Raw genomic sequence first — 6029 nt, forward strand, 5'->3', positions numbered from 1 at the left:
ACATGAGTTTAAGTTATATACAAGGCTCACTTAAAAAAACTCACTCACAGGCACTTACAATAGCCCGACAACTGTCACTAGACTAGCGACTTGCAGTGCATGTAGATGTGCTTGCTAAGCCAAGTTAAAAATCTCACAAAAAGAAAGCCCATACACACTTTTGACATCGGGTCTCGTGTCCGTATCTACAAATTTACAAAAAACGGGGTTCTAAAAATACGCGCAACATAATTTGACAACCCCCTAGTCTGCTAGAGCATTCATGCTCAGCAGTAGCATAAGTATATTGTCCACCCGGATCAAAGGGCCATACAAAATAAACACAAAATGCATGAAGAAACACCAGCCATGTCAACTCTCTCAATCCCAATATCAAAGCATAAACCATAAGTAGAATCCAAATCCTCATTATACAGAAAGTACTCTCAACAAATAGTACATGGAGAGACCCTTTCATTACTAAAGCATGCAAATAATCCTTTAACATCTCATCCAAAAGGCCTTCTCGGCCATTTTTATATCCTCATGCATATCCATCTCATTATCCCCACTCTTGGCTAAGCATCCATCCACCAACTCAACCACACCATGCTTGATAGGTAAGCTATCTTCCGTGCATACCTTAGGCTCATTAACAAGAGGATCAAGCAGAGTAGTATCAACCATACTCACATGACGCATATCAAGATAATCTCCATCATTTTCCATATCCTCTAAAACCTCAATATTCTCTTCATCGATTAAGCCAGGATCACCCACACCATCATGCACGCCATGAAGCTTCTCATTGATAGGGTCCTCATCAACAACACAAGTAGTATACTTAGTTGCTTCATCACCCTTTTGCATACAATCACACAAAGCATATACTCAAGATTCCTCATCATACAAATCACCCTCTTTGTCATTTTTATCTTCGTTGACCTCCATCCTATGATCCTTGACTACCTCATCTACAAGAGAAGAACTCACAGCAATAACATTCGTACCAGAAGCATACTCATCCTCATTGTAACCTATATGAGAAGCATTAGCCATGTGACTTGGACATTCAAAATGATCATCTCCTTGCATTTGAGACTCTATCATGATCATGGTAGCTTTTCTTGTCTACATTCACCTTACTAGAATCACCATCTTTGACATGAAGGTTGACATCAAATCTCTTAAACAACAAAGATGGCATACATTGAGCATTCTTCTTTATCTCATTATGCATATGACATTCTTCTTTCACATGCTCAAGAGAATGAGAAACATGAAAGTATTCATTGCATACATTGTTCATATTTATGTCTAAAACATAAGATACATTTGGCTTCACATCTTCTTTGCAATCCAATCTCCTTCACTCTCTCTAGCTTCCATTCCTTATGCTTTGCAACCTTTACTGCATCATCAAATGTAAGTGGCCTTTTAAGCTCAACCTTTAACTTCAAATCAGCCCTCAAACTTTCCATAAACATACACTTTTTAAGCATAAGAGGAGGAGAATCATTGCCCAAAGAAACACACCATCTCTTCCACAAGGCATTGAACTCCTTGACAAAGGCATCTACACTTTGACCATCACATTGGACAAGTCCTTCACTGGAGTGCCATACATCCGTTGGGTCCTCTAATTTCTTAAACCTCTTAAGGAAAGTCTTCTTTACTACATGATAATTCATCACTTGTGAAGGTTGAGAGGATTTCCACCAAGACTCATACTCATCATACCATATCCTTGCATTCTCTTTCAAGCAAAAAAACAAAATCTTCAGCATAAGCATCGGATCTTCCTTATTGGCAATCAAACATGAAACTCCATGTTTTCAATGAATGCATCTGCATCCTCACCAACATGGCCATAGAACCTTGGAAAATCTGTCACCATAGCCATCAAAGCTGTCAATTGAAGGTCACCTGAAGAAGATCCTCGGTGGCGGGCAGCAAAACACTGTTGAGAAACAAACGAACTAAAACACCTCTATATCGATGTCACCCAAGAGCGTTAAAAGAGAACTACAAGACACCAAAAGCTTTGCAGAATCCTTTTGAGACACCACAAGCCCAATCAGAGTAGTCCCCTTGGGAATTTACTAGCCGTCGCCCACCCAAGAGACTATGTCACATAGGAGCAAAACCCTGCCAAAGCATGGATTTACAGCACACGCCGACCAATGCATATGAAGACAAGAGCCTCTCTTTTCAAATAAATCATCACAAACCCACAACTTCAACATCAATTCCACAATTCATGCATACTTGCCCTCCAATTCTGTCAGCACACAATTTGCCACTAGGCTGCCATAGCCATAACCCTGCAGAGAACTAGTCGTAACCTGATGAGCACAACTCCAATTGGGGAACTTTAAAGATTGAGAGAAATCTTGAAAAATGACTGGCGAGAAAGCTGAAGATGAACAAACTTGATTCCATACTCCACCATGAGAAAAATTGACGCGAAAAGAAAGTTGTCCTAGCACGACTACACGTAGAGAAGGCTAGTCGGGGCAAAAAACTGCATCCAAAAGCATCAAGAAGACACAACGACCCAAAACCTGAAAATTTTTGATGTTTGGCTGAACGTTTTTAAGTTTGTACATGAGTTTAAGTTATATACAAGGCTCACTTAAAAAAACTCACTCACAGGCACTTACAATAGCCCGACAACTGTCACTAGACTAGCGACTTGCAGTGCATGTAGATGTGCTTGCTAAACCAAGTTAAAAATCTCACAAAAAGAAATCCCATACACACTTTTGACATCGGGCCTCGTGTCCGTATGTACACATTTATAAAAAACGGGGTTCTCAAAATGGGCGCAACAACGTGTTTGTAGACGCTTAGATCAAGCAGGATACGTGAGGCCACAAGATGTAGCCTCTGACATCTTGGAGGATGATCATGCAAACCACATTCCCAATGAGGCAATGTTTGAGTCCGAGATCAATGAAATGATTGAGACAATCATGGATTCAAAAAGTCTTATGTATGATGATGTGAAAAGTGAGGCCGACACGCCAATGTATAATGGAGCATCTGTGTCTAGATTGAAGGCGCTATCGTGCAGCTCCGCTCCCATGCTAATAGATATTCCAAGAAGATGCAGATCAATCTTAGTGAAAGCCTACTTGATTAATGGTCAGTGATGAGGGCTTGTTAACAGGCCAAGTTTAATGATTAATGTATGCCAGATGTGGCTAAAACGGGCCAACAGATTCCAAAAATAATTATGCTTGAAGTGAGCACAGATGGAAGATTATGATCTAGAACTAGTGCTTGAAATGCTCTACCAGAATACCTTTACGGCTCGTCGATTGGAGCTACGGTGAAGAAATTATGGTAGTTTGAAGTTTAAGTCGATTGCAGATCCGTACCGGATTGGGCAACTGCAGCTGAGGTGACAGAGATGAAATGAATGCACGGGCCTAAAGTGCTCACTTTGTGGAGTGCCACGGTCTTTCTAGATCAGCGATCCGAGTTCCGATCGCAAAGATATTGGCCGATAAAGATTCACCGGGGGCCGGGTCCGTACTAGTCCAGTCGGCTCGATCGGTGCGGCATTTGGGAATTTTGACCTGCAGCCAGGGTTTTGAATGCAGTAGAGGCAACAAATTTCTTGATGAGATTGTTGGCAAGGAGTGCTTGGAAGAGAAGTCGTGCTTGGCACTATTTTGGCCGGCATGTCATCCCTTACGATGGCTGTGGCCTCCCACTAGAGATGCTTGGCGGTGCCTTGGCCGAAATGTATACCAAATGTGGTACCTGAAGACCGCCAATGGAGAAGCTTAGCAAGCTTGGCCGGCATGTTTGGAAAGTGTGGTACCCTACAAGGGCCTTAAGCCTCGAAGAATTAAATTATCCACCCAAAGTCATTAAAGTGTGGCTGCCCATTGTAAATGGGGCTACCCTAAACCTTAATGAGGTGTGAACAAAGGGAGGCATGGCGAATAAGCCAGGGGCAAGCAGCGTTGCAGGGAAAAGAATTGCTCGTCACAGCCACGGAGATGCTCGAATGGTAGTGTCCATGAAACGAAAATTGCAGCGCCGCCCATGATGAACCCTTTTTGCACTAGTCACGTCAAGTTCGGCGCTCCCTCATATCACAAACAACTGCCACGTCATAGGGCGGACTCTCGCGCCACGTCGATAACGCCGGCGCCACTGTTTCGGAAGAAAAGAGCTATTATTAGGGATTTTTTTTTGGCATGCGAGGGTTGACAAGAAAACGAGGAGGATGAGAGGATAATCAAAAAGGAGCTTAACGAAGGAGAAGAAGAGGAGGCAAAGCTCTTCCTCTCGAGCTTGAACGAATCAAGGGAAGCAAGGCTCAGAGGAGGTGAGGGTAAGCAAGGCGAGGTCTCTCTCTCTCTCTCGATCTCCAATCCAAACAGGACGAGCTCTTTCTCTCTCTCGTCTTAAGTAAGAACAAAGTCTCTCCCTCTCCATCATATACTCGAGAACCGAAGTTATTACTCTCTCTCGCTTTCGACCTCGGCAAGCAAGAAGCATCGAAGGGCAATTAACAAAGAGTTGAACGAGGATAATAGGGTAACATTAGCAAAGGCAAGGAAGTGAACAAAGGATTCTTGGCAAGAGTAGATAAGCTGATTCCGGCAAGATAAGGTACTCAAGAAAAAGAGAGTCAGATCACCAAAGGCGATCAGAGAAAATGGATTAGAGGAGACGTAAAAATTGATAAACGGCAGATAAGTAAGTGCAAGCGCACAAAGCAATATAATTAATAACTACTAAAGCTTTAGATTGAGGTAGTGAGTAGAATTGAAGACTGCAGAATCCACGGGGCATTGGAAGCAGAGAAAGCAACATGAGGAAAATTTCCATAACCGTCATCACCTAGAAATTGATTTAACATTCTGATAAGTCCGGTGTCGTTAACGGCCCGGTTAATCTTGTAAACGGGAGCTTAAACTCCTAGTTAGCAGATGACCCAAGTGCCAGTGCTTTTAACAGTCCACCTTGGCTAGTACCAAACATATTAATCAATTAATTGATGATTATGGTGATTTCTCAAGTCAGTTGCATCAATTGTTCTTGTTCTCTCTCTTTCACACCTCCGAGAGCCAGAGGCCTGGCGCCTTCCCGACTCACGTAGCGAACACATATCCCCCGACATCTTTGGTGAACCCAACGTGAAACGAGCCAGGGTGGGAGGTAAAGATGGAGAATTTAGAGTAGAGGATGAAGATGATTGCAGAATTAAGTGCGAACGGTTTTGATGATAAGTCAACAGTTCCATATTTTTTGAAGATGCTTCAATTGGTTTGAGGATCTCTGCTTGAAATAGAGGCAGTAAAGAAGAAAAATCCAATGGATGAATCTTTGGATGCAGTATATATGACAAGAGACGACTCGTTGATGGATACGATCTAGAGTGCTATTAGTTGAAGACCAAGGTAAGAGGGATACCAGAAGAATTGATGATTGAATGTGTTGAGCAGTTAGTGATTTCAGATGTGAAGGAGTAGATTCAAGAAGTTACCAAAGCTTGCAACGATGATTGGGAGTATTTCAAAGAAGCTATTGTGCAAGTACTTTATGAGCAGTATGAATGCTATCAAGAACAGAATTCAAGTCTACCAGACTACGAGGATATTCGACGACAAGTACGATCAAAGTTAGAAGTTGTGATTGATGAGTTTATTGTGCAGGATGCTATTTTTTTACACACTAATGACAAAGACAGTTGAAGCTGTGTATGCAAAGTTGGGTTTTGCAGATGTTGTGCATGAAGAAGTAGAAGTCTTTGAGGGTGAGGCTTTACAGCTTCAAGATATGCAAGGTGATTTTTTCAAAGAATCTACACATGCAGTTTGGGATACACAGAATGAATTTTGCAAAGAACCTATGCATACAGTACATGAAGAAACGAAATCAAGGGATCAAAAAAATGAAGTGTCTAAAGCTCACGAAGAAATTTTGCAGGTGAATGAGTGCAGTCATATTCAAGTAGACATGCAGGAAGATTCAGCTACAAATGATACTTTTGCTACTTACTCAGAATTAGAGCATAATTTTTCTGG

Source organism: Adiantum capillus-veneris, chromosome 23 (assembly GCF_014529385.1).
Source record: "Adiantum capillus-veneris isolate H3 chromosome 23, ASM1452938v2, whole genome shotgun sequence".
In the NCBI taxonomy this organism is placed as follows: domain Eukaryota; kingdom Viridiplantae; phylum Streptophyta; class Polypodiopsida; order Polypodiales; family Pteridaceae; genus Adiantum; species Adiantum capillus-veneris.